This window comes from Cupressus sempervirens, chromosome 7 (assembly GCF_028749045.1).
Source record: "Cupressus sempervirens isolate cs-2001-9-10 chromosome 7, ASM2874904v1, whole genome shotgun sequence".
NCBI classification, from domain to species: Eukaryota; Viridiplantae; Streptophyta; class Pinopsida; order Cupressales; family Cupressaceae; genus Cupressus; species Cupressus sempervirens.
In genome coordinates, this window is record NC_143124.1 from 28,112,214 (window position 1) to 28,129,648 (window position 17,435).

Here is a 17,435-nt window from a genome sequence, read left to right on the forward strand (position 1 = left end):
TTTTTTTAAATGGAACAAATTGAAATGCTAACAAAAATGAATACTGGACACAACTTTGAAAAATAAGTCAATAAAAAAATATGAACACAATTTTGATAATACTACTTAGGTTAAGTAGAAGTGCATTGATATTATAGTCAATATAGTCCCAAGATGTGTACAAATCTAGGGAGAGGAATAATGGCCCTATGGTGTATAGGATAAGGTACAACTATACTATATCCAATTATAATCATGATAAAATCTAGTTACAGTTCACACTTCACAAGAAGGGACAACACCAAGAATCTTGAACCTATATTTCATAGTGACTAAGCAATCAATCCTCTTCATATGCCCAAATTACAAATGACAATCATGTCAAGAATGTGGCAAAGTAGAATAGAAATCACAGATAGCAAACCATTAACACTATGCCCAAAAATAATATAGCAAAAGTCAAACTTACTTGTTTGCCTCGCATACTTGGAATACAAAAATAGTCCAAGATTTTAAAAGATGGAACATCTTTTATTTGATATAATACCCTCAACGGTGTTAAGTAAATGGCTAATGAATTTTAATTCAACATTAGTTTTACTAAAGTGTATATTATTTTCCCAACACCGTTGTTGTGTTTTCATTACAAGCTTGGTTTTTTGAAAACTTAACTAACAACATTATTACAAGAGTGAGAATTGTCATTATTGCTTGTATTTTTTAGTTTTGGCAATAAGGAACAAGTAGGTTGATAGGAAAACCTTGACAAATTCAATGTTTCCTTTTGGATCCATTCTATTCCACCATGTTGTGAAGAGAGGTTTGGTTTGGTTTTGGTTTTAGTTATCTTGTATATAGTATGTTGATTTTTCAAAATTTTCATAGTCTACATACACTTTCTAGATCAATGCAATTTTGACCACGATTCTTCATGGAAATATTGCTCTTAGATGTATTATTTTTCTTTGTCTACATTATCCAATCATCCATTCTTTTCTTTCCAAATTTTCTTTGACATGAATAATAATTAGCTATTTTCTAGTTCGTGCTTTTAACATGCTTTAAAGTTATGTTTACATTGAGAAGTAGGAATATTTTATTTATAATTTATAATTATTCATTACCTCCCCTGTTCAAATTTGTGAATGCTTGTAACTAGTCGATTATTTGTGTGGTCTTAGATAAATTACACAAACCTTTGAAAGTGTAGTTACTTTATGGAAAGTGCATATTTCTTATGCAAGAATGATAATGAATGCTAGAACTTATTAGCTCTTGGTTCATTTAGTCTCATTATATTTGTTCATTATTTATAGGATTGATGGCTTTGGATACTTTACCATTGTGTCACTGTGGCGTTGGGACTGTATTAGTGAAGACATCATGCATAGAGTGTAATCCTGGGGGTAAATTTTTATGTTGTCCAAATAGTCAACAGGTTGTTACTAATTTTTTTAATGTTTATTTTTTACATACTAAATTATTGTGGCAAGCACTTATGTATTTTTGGAATGCAGGGGGACAATGATTACAATTTCTTTTAGTGGGCCAATGATGGCCCATCTATGTCAACCACATCTAACTACATAGAAGACGAAAGGAACAATGGCAATTTGTGCAACACTTGAGATATTGTTGCTAGGGAGACTGCTTCCATGACAAAAATTGAAATCATGTTTGAACGATGTGTTATTTGTATTCTAGTTACTATAATTGCAGTATTGTTTTGGTGGTTTGGGACCAAATGCGTAAATATGGCTAAAAGACAAATATGAGATGTAAATTTTATTATGACTTTGTATACCTGATGGTGGAAATTTTTTAGTTATGACATGTCCATTTTGTTGTTTTGAACTTAATTATGATAGGGGAGACTATTTGATTTATGATTTTGTATATAAATGATAAATATATTATATTTTACTAGTTTCACGATTATTTATTGTGTATAACATTTTCATGATGTTATCTATTTTTTTAAAAAATTGAAATAATTTGAATTCATAATTAACTTTAATGAATAAAATAAAAACAAAAATACATTCTTCTTTATAATTATTGAAAAATAATAATAATAATAATAAATGAATTTTTTTATTTTTTTAAATAGTCTTATTTCAATTCCAATTTTGTACAACCAAACAAGGAATTAACATATTCCCAAGCAAATTCCAGGTGAACCAAATGAGACTGGAATACATATTTTCTATTCCCATTCCCATTCTCCATTCCCATACCCATTCTCATTTTCCATTCTAATCTTCAATTCCTATGCCTCCCAAATTGGCCCTTATGTTCTTATTGCACACCTAGGTGCTATTACTAGATAATAAACTTTTAATTACAATATATCATTTTCTATGTTGTGTAGAAGTTATCGACTTTGACATCCCCATATTCCCCACCAACTAATTGATGCCAATGGCTAACAACAATGTCTATGCAACCAACTAAATTCCCCTCAATAAATCATTTTTAACGATTTATTAATTAGTTTTTTTTTTTTTTTTTTTAAAGGGTTTTTTATTTTTTGTTTATTAAACATATTACAATTTATATATAGCTAGCTAAGCCACAAGTCAGTTAATCAAGCATTTAATTTCATTATAGGTCTAACCTAGGAAGAGTAAATCCAAAACCATCACCAAATGAAACATAAATAATTGCACACTCAAAGGTGGATCCGCATGTGTCCAAGAACTCGACTCCTAACTTTGCAACTCGCCATGTTAACATAAGAAACCATGCCAAAAGAAACAACATGTCTTGTTGGAAGAGAAACATAGGAAACATGGACTGCAAAGAATGATTCACAACTTGAGAAATGCAAATGATCAAGGCTTGTGCACTTAGGAGGAGGATCAAGGATAGGTCCTCATCATCATGTTAACTGCGCATAACATGAAACCAATAGCAATAATGACTACCTTGTGAACAACAGAATGGTACAAAAAACAAGGGATATTTTTGGATGATGCAAGATTGCTCCAAGACCTAAGATTCTCCTGCATCAAATATGATGCAGAGCCACACCTTGGAAAACTCAGGAGGAATCAGTCACTCAACTAAGTTGCTTCAAGGGGCATCTACAACCTTTAGAACCACACACTAAAATTAGATTCAATAAACAAAACTTTGAAAATAAAATCCCCCAAAATATCTTCTTGTTTCCTTCGAATAGACCTGTACTCAGACATGAATAACTTTCGAACCAGAAAAGATTTACTCAATCCAACCGTTGATATTTGGCATAACTAGGTTTCAAACAACATATAAAAATTTGAGAGAAATCCAACAGTTCAAACCCGAGATATTGACCCCGCATCAGAGTACATTTTTTCTGAAAATAAATCCCCCAAAATATCTTCTTGCTGCCTTCGGATAGACCCGCACTTAGACATGAATAACTTTCGAACCAAAATAGATTTACTTAATCCAACCGTTGATATTTGGCGTAACTAGGTTTCAAGCAACATATAAAAATTTGAGAGAAATCCAACAATTCAAACTTGAGATATTGACCTCGCATCAGAGTACATTTGTTTGCAAAACATTGCTTCTTGCTGTCTCTAGATAGACCTGCACTCAGACATGAATAACTTTTGAACCAGATTAAAACTCTTCGATCGCTCTAATTAAGATGGGCATAATTAGGCCTATGATAAAATATCCAAAGCTCATGAAAATCCAACAGTGCATTTGGGAGATATTACCCACACACTGAGACTAATTTTTTGCAAACATACCGAATTCGACCCAAAACTAAAAAACTTGTTTTCTTCCCTCTCTTCCTCTCTAAAAACTGACTCCCTATATAAGGAATATGAAACGTCCCTATCTAAGAATAGGAGACTGTTTCAAAAATTATGAATATTCCTGCTGCCAACTATTTGTTATTTTTCAGGATATGATTGGATTCTTAAATCATTGCACACTACTAACTCCACTAAAACAAACACGCATGGTCCTAAGTGGCTATAATTGGAGAGTTTATCATTTCACTCCTTCATTTATGCCACCACATCATAGGACATTATTACAACATTTAAATTTAAAACACACACAAAACGTAAAACATTACTTATCATATTTTTCGCTCTGCTACTGCAGCATACTCCCCTGTAGAAAGAATCTCAAGTCCTCTTGAGATGATGTGTTGTAGAAATGAATCTCATTCTTCTTTCGAACTTTCCAATTTCTTTGAACTAGGATGAGCATATCTAGAAAAACAAAGATAATATCCAACTTCTCCACATTGTAGCTTTGATTCTTTAATGCTATAAATGTCACAGAAAATTCTCCAGCATGATTCACTATACATGAAATCTACATCCCTGCATAAACATTATTAGAAGAAAACATATCATCAGCATTAAGATTATTTGAGTTCTCTTTTTGAATATGAGCTTCCTTATACACCATGTAATGTGCATCATATCTATCTTCATCAATAGTAACCATAAACTTATCTGCTTCTTGACTATCAACCAGTTTCACATCTTGAATCTTAAGAATCGTATTTATCTCTTCTTCTTTTATTAAACATTTATCATCATCTTGATCTTCTGTAGTAATCTCACTTTCAAATATCTCTTTCTTATTACAACTTTGCTCAAGAACAATAACAGTATTGCACTCTTTCCTTTCTTCTTCAAGCTGAGTTTCTATACTACCGCCATGCCTTTTCCATTCTCCCATGATGGCTGCAAATTTTTTCCAAAAATCAGATTCTTCTTCAGAACTTGCTGTTACACATTCCTTAGCTTCATCTTCATGCCATTCCTCTTGACATTTTTCTTCATTATGCATATTTAAGGCTTCATCAGTTGCCTCTAAAATCTTTTTCATAGGAGTACCTTCCAACATTGTACTCTTCTCTATTTTCAAAAGACATGTTACTGTTCCAACCACAAATTGTTCACACTCAAATCCCATAGGACTTGTCACATTACTGCTCTCACCAATAGTTACTTGCTGCACTTCTTCTTTCTGCATTTTATTTTCTCTCAACTTAGCTTCATTCTCTTCAAGTTTCCTTCTCAAACTTTTTATTTCCTCTTCTATCTTGCTTACCTCTTCTCTTTGTTTTCTCATTTCTTCTTTTCCTCTATCTATTTCTACTTTGAATCCTTTCTCTGCCGATACTTTCTAAAAAGATACAATAAAGCTACTTCTTCTTGTCCCATCATTCCTCAGCTAGGTTATTTTCTTCTTATCTAGTCTCCTAGACTTCTTCTCAGGCTCTTCTCTCAATCTTTCACAAACAACAATTTTCTTTACCCAGATCTTTTACTATGCTCTGATACCAAAAATGATGCAGAGCCACACCTTGGAAAATTCAGAAGGAATCAGTCACTCAACTAAGTTGCTTCAAGGGGCATCTACAACCTTCAGGACCACACACTAAAATCAGATTCAATAAACAAAACTTTGAAAATAAAATCTTCCAAAATATCTTCTTGCTGCCTTCGGATAGACCCGCACTCAGACATGAATAACTTTCAAACCAGAAAAGATTTACTCAATCCAACCGTTGATATTTGGCATAACTAGGTTTCAAACAACATATAAAAATTTGAGAGAAATCCAACGGTTCAAATCTGAGATATTGACCCCGCATCAGAGTACATTTTTTCTGAAAATTAATCCTCCAAAATATCTTCTTGCTGCCTTCGAATAGACCTGCACTCAGACATGAATAACTTTTGAACCAGAAAAGATTCACTCAATCCAACCATTGATATTTGGCGTAACTAGGTTTCAAACAACATATGAGAAATCCAATGGTTCAAACCTAAGATATTGACCCCGCATCAAAGTACATTTTTTTTGAAAATAAATCCCCCAAAATATCTTCTTTCTGCCTTCAGATAGACCCGCACTCAAACATGAATAACTTTCGAACCAAAAAAGATTTACTCAATCCAACCGTTGATATTTTGCGTAACTAGGTTTCAAACAACATATAAAAATTTGAGAGAAATCCAACAGTTCAAACTTGAGATATTGACCCCGCATCAGAGTACATTTTTCTGCAAAACATTGCTTCTTACTGTCTCTAGATAGACCTGCACTCAGACATGAATAACTTTTGAACCAGATCAAAACTCTTCGATCGCTCTATTGAAGATGGGCGTAATTAGGCCTATAATAACATATCCAAAGCTCATGAAAATCCAACGGTGCATTTGGGAGATATTACCCACGCACTGAGACTAATTTTCTGCAAACATACCGAATTTGACCCAAAACTAAAAACGTGTTTTCTTCCCTCTCTTCCTCTCTAAAAACTGACTCCCTATATAAGGAATATGAAACGTCCCATCTAAGAATAGGAGACTATTTCAAAAATTATGAATATTCCTGCTGCCAACTATTTTTCATTTTTCAGGATATGATTGGATTCTTAAATCATTGCACACTACTAACTCCACTAAAACAAACACACATGGTCCTACGTGGCTATAATTGGAGAGTTTATCATTTCACTCCATTTATGTCACCGCATCATAGAACATTATTACAACATTTAAATTTAAAACACAAACAAAACGTAAAACATTACTTATCATATTTTCCGCTCTACTACTGCAGCAAAATACCTTCAACTTCAACCCCTCATCAATCAAACCAAAAACACATTCATAACCATGACTTTCATAACACTATAGTCATAATAAAAAACCAAGGATTTGATTAATTAATGCATTTAGATTGATATTTAATTTCCAAAGTAATTCAATATTCTTACTTTAATATGGGGAGCGTGTTTATTTCAAAAACCAACATTATAGGGTCAAAACATAATCTAAAGTATATGAAATCTACAATTTCCTAGGGTAATATGACCATGTTTTGCTAATAAAAATTAAATTGGTCATTAGAATAAAATTTCTATTATGTAAAATTAGATAGGTGTTGAGTTCTTGGATAAAATCATCCTATTTATAATAAATGTATCTATATGATTTTTTACAAACTATTGTATACAATATAGAATAAGTTATGATTTCGCTATTGATGTATTTTTTTTTAACAGTGAATAAAGCGAAAGGAATAATATACATAGATGACAAGTAAATGCTCCAATAGCTCGTACAATGGCTATTGATGTTTCTTATGTTCTTATTGCACACCAAGGTGCTATCATAGATAAACTTTTAATTAAACTATATCATTTTGGGTGCTGTGTAGGCGTTACCGACTTTCCCATCCCCACCCACTAATTGACACGGTTGCTTTTTGAAAATGGAGCTCTAGACTTGTCCACATTCAATGTACCACTTCAGGAGGACAAACTATTCTGCAAAATATCATTTCAATGGCAGACAGCTCACATGCTTTTGCTTTCCTGACGTCGACGAATTTCCATCCATCGGTCTCCGCTCTCTTACCAGTCAACTCTCATCCAACAACTCCTATTCTGTAATGACGCTCTGGGTAAAATCCAAACATAACCTGACAAAACTGTAGTTAAACCTAACGAAGTCTGGATCGCTTTTAACACCCCCAGTTGTTTCTCCATTGGAAACCCTATAACAAAGAGGACAGAGCCATTGTTTCACAGGGGAGGAGATCGGGCAACCTCATCTCCTCCCCAAGATCCATGTAGCTTATTTGAATCAGGTTAGGTGGACTTTATCTGTAACTCTTCTTTCTCCATTGTTTGTTTAGATTTTAAATTTATTATTGGACTTTTTGATAAATCTGGGTTTCCTCAAAGTCGGTTGATTTTTGTTTTAGCTACGTTGAAATCTCATTTGGGCTTTTCTAATTTCTCAGTGGCAAGGTTATGTTGAAGAACTTAGAATCTGCTGGGCTAGAACATGTATAAACAGAGTCCTTTGAGGGATTGTAGACCTGTGGAGGATTTTGAAATGTAGTGGAGTGAAAGAGGTGGGGAAGCTCACTGATTTCATGTCTGGAAAGGTAGGGTCTGTGGATCAACGATCTGTGTTAGAAAAGATTTCCAACAAGGTTTTGAGTAAAGTGCTTTTTGCTTTTTGTTTCAAGGAATGCTTTCTTTGCAAGCATATGAAAGCCTGAAAGATGCGATCCACAATCTTAGAAAAATAGACGAAGAACCTACCGATCACTACTGATTTTTAATCTTCATGGTATTCTAGATGGTATTGATTTAGTGGACCAGTCAGATGTCTATTTTTAAGGACTAGCTTGAGTTCTAGTAGCCTGGAATAGGGAAAAAAATGATACTGGAGAAGGAGAGACTTAAAATATGCGTAGAATTAGACAGTGCAGGAAACCAGATCTGGATGGACATTGCATGTTTCTTCATCAACAAACAGAAGAATATGATCATAGGAATATGGAAGGGATCGCGATGGAGTTCTGAACTCGCAATCAGATCCCAATCATTAAGTGCCTTCTTGAATTGATATGAAATCTTTTGGAGCAATATGAGGGCTGTTTCTAGAAAATATGGGCATCTCCTGAATTTGAGAAACCAAACTCATTGCAGTGAGAAATGTAAGAATGGTGGCACTCATGCTTTTAGAATGAATGGCAGCCTCGGCGGCTGAGAAGTGAAATAGAAAATGATCTGAGTCTTTCTTATTGGTATTATTCTTGTCGTGATTTTTCTTTTTGTATTGTGATTTTCAATTTTAGAAAAGAATCTCTTAGCTCGTCTCTAGTATTGGCATTTATTTTCTAATGAAAGAAGGTTATGTTCATCTTTCATTGCAGAAACTATAGAAAATCCGAAATGAAATCACCAAACTACTGTGGCCATAGTTTCAGGCATCATTGTTCTGTGATCTCCAATTGCATACTTTTTCTGGGGACTTTAAATATTTATGGTTGAACTTGACTTGAAAACTGGTTCGCTTTGGATTCCTCTGTAAAGTTGGGTATGTTTAAGTTTGGACAACTCGAAAGGTATATGTTCAGGTATAGTGTCCACTTTCTAAAATTCTTTAGTCTCCTTGAATTGTAGGTTTCAGAGACATTTTACAAAGGGCAAAATAACAATTTAAAACAAACTACTCGTTAATTTCAGAGTCTCCAAAAGTCAAAGGGATGCTTTTGAAGAAACGACGATTAATTGGAGAGCTGGTAAGAACATTTTCATTTATTTTACCATGTTTGTAACTTATTGTGATAAGGCTTTCTTGCGATGTGAGAATTGGGTTGTAAAACTTTCAAATTGATTGTTGAAGTACATGTTAATTAGAGTACCTAATATTTAAAGTTTAAAATATAGACAGCACATACATATTCTTTCCAGGGCAAGATTCTATTTTTCAGGTATTAAATCTAGTTAAGCCTTTTAATATCTGCATTCACAGATCAAGGGTTAAGATTGTACTACAGCTGGATGTTTTTTAATGGGTTTAGAGAAACGCTCCCATTAGTGTTTATAACAACATTCAAGTATTCTTGAAATGTTACAGAATCTAAACAAGGAAGAAGAACATTAGGATGCTGAAGTATTGAAGATGCTAGAGGTGACAAGGAAGGTCCAGTGCATCTTCTATTTCTCTTCCCAGATCGCGGAGATTCTCATTCATTGTAAAAGCAAGGGTGTCATCATCGTTAATTTTCTTACCATAATTTGTTTGGCTTCTTAAATTGTGGAGGTGGTTTTATATTTAAAGAGCAAGCCTGCTATCAAAACCAAATCCCCTTCCAAACTATCATTTGTCAATTCAAATTCAAGTAGACACTTATCTTTTTGGAATCGGAGTGCATGTTCAGCACTCCATCCTGATCCCTCCCATATTCTTATGGCCATACTCTTCTGTTTGTCGATGAAGAAGCATGCAATGTCCATACAGGTTTGTTTTTGTTCATTGCCTAGTACTTCAATTTCTGTTTTAGGTCTCTATTAAGCCATTTAGCATTTTGTTCATCAGTAGCCTTGATCTGTACAGATTAATCCCCCAGATCTTTTATGGAATATATTAATTGCTTGAAAGAGTAAGGGCCAAATGAAGATTCTCTTCTCCTTGGATATGTTGAAAATGGAATTGTATCTGTGGCTAAACACTGATTACAGTACAGAGTTTTGTGGAGTTGGAAATATGGAAATGATTTTGAGAAATTCTGATTTTGGCAAGCATGTCATTTTTTGCATTAACAAGTTTCCAAGTTCAAGAGTCGTCAAGTTTTCCATGCTTGAATTGCCTGTGAAGATCACTGTTAAACATTGTGCAATATCGCTTAAAGTTAAAGGTTCTGAATATGGTTGTGATATCATTATCATTATAGGTGAATTATTTTCTTTACCTTAAATCTCGTCTTTTCGTTTTATTCTGAAGAGATCATCAGAACTGACAATGGTGATTGAAGTAGCTCTGTCCTTGAATATTATGTATTTCAATCATAGTCAAGGGATATACACTTTCTCTCCCACAATTTAGACTGCCGTCAATGTTGTCACTGGGGGAACCAATTGATGGACTGATTTCTACTTAGAATGCAATTTTCTATTAAAAAAAATAAGCATCATATAAAATGAAGAGAAATACTTCTCGAGTGAAATAATATCATAATATAGAATGGCCTGTCGTTTAAAGTTCTGCTGCACTGCCATTTATACAGATTTATTTATCCTTAAAGGAGTGGCTTGAAATGTACCGGATGATTACGAAGTATGCATTACATTTGTATTGCTTGGATTTGATATCTAGTGTCCAAGCAATAACATCAACCCTCCACAAACCTAGTGCCCATGACTTTGCATGTCGATTCCAGAACTTCCTAAATCACATTATACTTCACAGAAGAGCTGAGAAACACCGATATACAAAAGTAACTGTAGATTTATCTGCTATGAAACCAAGACAAAAGAGCAAGCCAACAAATTGGATAATCATGGTTATGCTTTTTGCTTTTTGTTCATCAGACGATAATACTGTCCCGGTCATCATGTTGTACATTTCATTGGAAACTGTTTGGAAGGAAATTTGTACAGTCTAATGTAGATGTCTCTATGTCCAAAAATGGTTTTTTTGAGACTGGGCAAGCGTTGTCTCCTCTTTTACTAAAACCTCCCTATCCTGTTTAAGCCGAGTGGATATGAAACCACGGCTTAAATCTATATTGATGGTTTCGGACTGCACCTGTGCAGAGGATATGAACCGGAATAATGGTCTCTGGGCTCTAAAACAGTTTCCATATGTTGGAGCAATGGCGTTGAATGAGATCTTTGAGGCTAGACCTGCCTATGTTTTATAAGTAAATCAGTTGAGTGGAGCTAATAGTTGGGAAAATAGTAAAACTATGAGAAAGATTCTTAGAATTTTATTTTTACTGTAAAAAAATAATTTTATTGTAAAAGAAAATTGATACTAGAGATTTAAAAATTTAAAAACATCCCAATTATTATTGTTAAATAAAGTATTTTGTATTTTAAAATGTCATTATTTTTATTGTAAAATCTAATATAGTTAGGGTCTAATGAAAATATTAGTTGTCTTCCTATTTACATAGGCAAGGACTAATAAATATGTTAATAAAAGTGATCCTCAAAAATTATCAAATGACCTAACTCAATCTGTGTGAGATAGACGAGGGAGGCAAGAGACCTAGGTGGGTGATTTAGATAAAAGGGTATAAAGAGAGGTAGTTAATGAGACATGACGACATAGAGAGAATAAAAGATGGATAAAAAATATGGCAACATAGATATTATTACCACCTTAATCTAAATTTGTCCTTTTAGGTGTGTGAGAGATCCCTTGGTTGTGGATTGGGCCATAATATTCTAAAAATGAAATAAAAAATTGCCTAATGTTCACCTATTCCACCAACCGTTTATAGTTTAATAAACACATGTTTGCATGCATGACTTTTTCTTATATATTGTATTTAATAATTTATCAAGTACATACATTTAGACACATTAGGAAAATATTGAATATTATACATTGAAGAAAGGATCATGTTCGAAACACTTAAACTTATGCACCTAAAAAATATCTTGCATTATAATGTATCACTGGGTAGAGCATTTCCATGCTTTAATATTGTAGTTCTTAATTATTAGAATGATTTCCAATATACTCCAAGGGGGTCACATATGACAATGTGTCCCTTCATGGCCTATGTTCAAATAAAAAAAAATTCTTCAACACTACAAGTTATTTTGGTATAGCAAACATCATATAATATAGTGAATCATAGAGAAAAAACTTAAAATTGGTAGTTTAGGTTTGTTGCAAGGTGTGAACCCCTTGTCTCCATGTGATGTGTGATGCAATGTGGTTTGCAAAATTGCTTTAACTACCTCCTGTGTCTTCTATAAGTTGAGTAGTAATAGGCATTAATAGGTTGTAATTTGGTTCACAACATTGCTTAAACTACCTCCCATGTCTTTTGTAAGTTGAGTGGTTGTAATAGGCATTAATAGGTCGATCTTTTGGTGCAATGATAACCAAAACTTGATATCAGAGTCACGGTCACATGCTTGAACCCCCCACTTGCACTTGGGGAATTGCTGCAAGGAATACATCATAGTCTCTTTGTGTTGTGCAACTATGGTGGTTTGTGACATGGCTTAACCACCTTTTGCATGTTTTATAAGTCTAATGGTTGAATCAGACAATAATAGATTGATCTTTTGGTGGAATGACAACTAACAAGATCTCATTTATGAACTTTATTTAAATCTATACAATTAAATAGGCAAAAGTTAGTCTTTATGTATAATACTAAGAAAAGAGGATCTATTCTAATTCCATAAAAATGAGATTTAGAAGCATGTCAAATCACCAGTCTTACATGTAGGGCTAGAAAATAGGTATATTTTCCTAAATGAGAGAACCACAAATCTCATCAATATATGCAAACCAAACTAATCTACCATAAAAGCCACTTAAAAAATAAAAAATAATTCAAAATAACAAAAACCACTTTCAAGTGTAGCTCCCATGTCTTCCGTTCTTCTCAAAGATTTGACGGAGCTCATGTATTGGCAAAATATGCTTAATATTTGAAATCAAGATGACAAAATGATAAATAGAATACTAGAAACAATTTGGTTAGCCAAACAAGTACAAAGATGCTCAAAAAATTATAATTTTCTCTAAAACTGGAAAAATGGAAATTAAGAGATAGGAAATTCCCAAATTTTATGGCAATGAGAAAATTGATTAATAAATATTAATTAATTAGGAATTGTTAGTAAATGGGATTAATTAATAAGATGGGATGAATTAAAGGATTAAAGACATAAGAATAAAGCATGTGTTATTTATTCCTATAGGGAAAATTAGTAAATTGAATGGTCAAATGATGAAATAAATGCAAGGATAACCCTATTGAAGGGTCGTGATGAGATAGCGGATCGAATGTGATGATATCAAATGGGATCAAAGTCACAATTGAATTGATGGAAAAAAATAATGCCCAAGTTGATTGACACAAATTGATGACTTACCAAGGACATATGACAAGGATTGGTGACATATGCCATTAACAGACTTTGTAATTCTATAGGATTGATTGAAATTGAGTGATAGGATTGGTTGGAATAACTGTTGGAAATATAGGTAGGCTAGGTGGCTGAGAGGGGAGGGGTGAATCAAGAACCAATAAAACTTTTATCTTAATTCACCAATTAATCCATCATCTATTATTCTAATCTAGTTGCATGTATGAAAGAATGAAAGAAGTAAAACATTCATAACACTTTGACACAATATTTGGTAACCCAAAAATCTTCCAAATAGAAAGTAAAATTGGGTTGGGGGTGATACCCATAAGCTTTATGACTGCATTATAAAATTAGCCTGTTAAAGCTTATAATTGATCACTTCTGGTGATCTACCCTATTAGGAGCAATAGGGATTGTTAGGTCCACCTTGTCAAAGGATTTACAACATATAATGAAGTATGCACTTTGCTAAGAGATTTGGAATAAAACTGTTAAGTCCACCTTGTTAGAGGATTTGACTGATGCAAATGTCAGGATGAATCAGTGGTTGATCTCTGATCTGCAACTCTATTTGTTGTATGAGATTCCTTTGATTTTAATTGATCACCTTGTTGTGATAGATAAGTCTCTGCTTTTCCTTATACTGCTTGTAGTCTTCTTCTATTCACACTCATGCTCATTCTTCTTGTTCACATACTTATTTGGATATGATATAATGCATTACATATATACCAATCCACTTAATTTCCCTTATGGAGTTGGCTACAATACCAAACTCTAACAATCTTCACTAAGTCGGCTGGCTCCTGGGACTCGGGTTCTGAAGACAACTTGGTGATGTTCTAACACTGTCAACACTCCATAGACTCTGACATTCGATTGACATTGAAGCTTAGTCCATATTGATCACTTGGAGTAGCAGGAACTCGGTCAGCACTAGATGACTTGGTGAATACTGAAGAACTCGGTAGATACTAAATTACTCGGTTGACACTACATGGCTCGACTGACACTATCTTCATTCACTTCGTTAACACTGCAAGCTCTGTAGACATTGATACGCTCGGGTAACACTGCAGAGCTCGGTTAACACTACATCCTTCATCGCTTATACTGAAAAGCTCGGTACACTGCTACACTTGGGTAATACTGCATTTTGCCTCAGAAGCTCGATAGACATTGTAAAGCTCGACAAACACTATATTCTATCTCAGATGCTCAGTAGACACTATGAAGCTCTTTATGAACTGTAATCTGACTAATTATATCAGTAGCAACTGAAACACTTGGTTTACATTGTGTTAGTAAACAGTTTTCCTCATAAATGTTCATATGTAAGAACAGAGAAAAGTGTTCAAACTAACAAATGAATTCTTGTCGAAGAGGCTCAGGAATTCTTTGCTTGATATTTCTTCACTAAAAATAGGCGCAGCTACCTTTATTATAATGAGAATTTTTCGATCTAATAAACTCAACAGAATGACCTTTACAGGAAAACAATCTGCTGAAAGTGTTGATTCAACTTATTTTATCTCATCAATACAAAATAAATTTTTATGCAAAAGAACCACTCGATTTTAATTATCAAGATGATCCACATATTTGAAAATTAAAACTATCGAGTAGGCAAATTCGATAAAACTAACTTCTCATAGCATCCCAAGTCTTGAACGGAAAATTTCAAAACAAATAACAGACACAACTAAAAGCTTAAACAGTATCTTCAAAAACACTAATTTAAATAGGCTGACAATAGTATCCACTTACAAAGCTTTTAACCAAAAATCAAACTATAGAGTTTCATTGTATCTGCAGAAATTCTGAAATGCTACTTCTAACTTGGAATAAAACCACAAACAAAAATAGTTTTGTCTATCAATCTGTTGGAGAATTCTAACCCTTTCACCATACTAATTATTACATATATATAGGCATGGGGTTGGACTATTGCCAAAATTACCCCGCCAGGAGTTAATTGTCTTTTGCTAAAGTAACTGATAACTGAAATGCAAGAAAAAATAAACCGGGAAAAGAAAATATAACTAAGCGATTAAGTGTAACCACTTGTCTTGATCAAGTAGTGTTGTCTCCACTAGCCACGCCTTTCACCGTCTTCCACGTTTCATAGGCAGTCGAAAAGGCTGAGATAATAAATTGATGTGGTAGACCAATATAGGCGAACCTTTGCTTCCAAATTTCTTTCATCTTCTTCAGTTCAACAACCTTTTCTTCATCCATTTCCAAGTGTTTTAGGTTGATGATTAACATAGCCTCTGTATGCGCCACATTAGAAAAGTCCTACTTAGCTGGTGCCTTCTTATCTTGCCACTCCTGAAACTTCTTTTGAACTTCTTTGATTATTTCATCTAATTGGGCAATGGGGTCAACTTTTTTTCTCATGAATTGTTTGGCAAACCATTTAAGGTCATTTTGAATAATTTGACGTATAACCTTAAGTTCTTGCAACGCTTCTTTGATTTTAGTTACTCCTTGTGTCAGTGCTTCATTCCTCCATTCGATGCAATCTTTGATGACATACAGGGCCTTTTCATCTAGACCAGCTACGGAGCATTCAGCTTGGAATTTCTGTAGGCCAAGTTCCTACACATCTTCTAACCACATCACCACCTTTGTCCAGTTGTTCTTCTCTTTTTCATATCCTTCATATCCTAATTTCACCTTTTTAGTAATATTCAATATTTCCTTTGAGGCATGATCTAGGTGACCTATGTGTTTTACGGTATCATGTAGAACATCCTGAACCCATTCACCTACTACCTTGGCTACCGCTTTGCACTTATGCAGATTCTCCAATGATTGCTGATTGGTCACAGAGGACACATCAATGATGGCTGACATCTCATGGATTGGCTTTTCTTCAGGGTGTAGGATAGCATTGATATATTGTGCCATGTTTTTTATTGTTTCCTTCATTTCCTGCTTATCCTGTCCATCTTTCCATACCCTGTGCATGATCTTTTTATTAGATACTTCAAAGAACTCCATGTCTACTTTGTGGTTCCCTTTTTCCATATCCACCTTTGTTATTTGGAAGTCTTGAGGAACCACAGAATCATGAGAGCTTCCATCTGGTGGTGTAGCTATCTCTGCTGCCCATCGTCCTGAATTTTTATCAAAATTGATTCTTGCCTTGGTTCTTGCTTTCTTTACTTTAGATGCCTTACCAAGACACTTACTAACCAAATCGTCAATAGGCATGGATATTGGGACTATGCTCCTTTTCTTCTCCATTGATGTCTCCAGCCATTTAGGCTCAGCTTGATCCTTTACGGTAGCAGGGGAGCATTTGACCAAGGAGAGGCTACTCTCCTGGCCTTCGGTAGTTACTGGTAAATTCTGGGATTCGGGTACATCATCCGGCATAGGTGGGTTTTTTGCTACCTCCAGGTCCATGGTTATGGTGTTCTTACTTTTGACAACTGATGTCTTCTTTGTGCTTGAACGAGTTACCCTCTTGCCTTTTAGAGTTGTCTCTTGAACTTGAAGTTGAAGTGATTCAGGAATTGCTTCAACTTCAACTTCGATTGGACCTGCAATAGAATCAGGAACACCTCGATTAGTTTTCTTTTTAGCAGTCTTTTTATCTTTTCTTTTTGAAAACTTCCCAAAGAGGTCTGGAGTAGCCACTGCCTTTAACTTTATCCACTTGGTAGTTCTAGCTATTACATCTTTAGTACAGGTATAGACATCATTTTCTTCCCTCTTTTCCTAGTCAATTTTAGGACTGGGCATGCATTCAATCTGATCAATATAAAACTGATCAAGCACTTCTTCAGAATCATCATCCTTTATTCCATAAGTATCCAACTCCACATTAAACATAGTGATATGTTTAATGGTCAAGCATGACCACAGTTTTTTCCTTACCTTGAATTTATTAAGGCAGTTTGCCCAAAAATCTTCTAATTGTGGGGAGTGGACCACAGATACTGCATTCTTGACATTATTTCTGACAAAGCCAACATAGTCAAAATCTAACCGAGAAATGAAAGGTTTAAAGCCTAAACGGGTTAATGATTTTGCTGACAATATAGCT

The 17,435-nt window shown here is 34.2% G+C and overlaps 1 long non-coding RNA gene across 3 annotated transcripts; it reads left to right on the top strand.

The window, feature by feature from the left end:
* Positions 1-7,544: 7,544 nt before the first annotated feature.
* LOC149545256 (uncharacterized) lies at positions 7,545-10,042 on the top strand. 3 transcript variants are annotated; one of them, XR_016353550.1, is made up of 5 exons: positions 7,545-7,623; positions 7,762-8,556; positions 8,686-8,889; positions 8,999-9,054; positions 9,393-10,042. It is a non-coding gene; the product is annotated as an uncharacterized LOC149545256 (long non-coding RNA). The 3 variants fall into 3 exon arrangements; XR_016353549.1 differs by having other exon boundaries at positions 7,545-7,610; XR_016353548.1 differs by having other exon boundaries at positions 7,545-8,556.
* Positions 10,043-17,435: the final 7,393 nt, after the last annotated feature.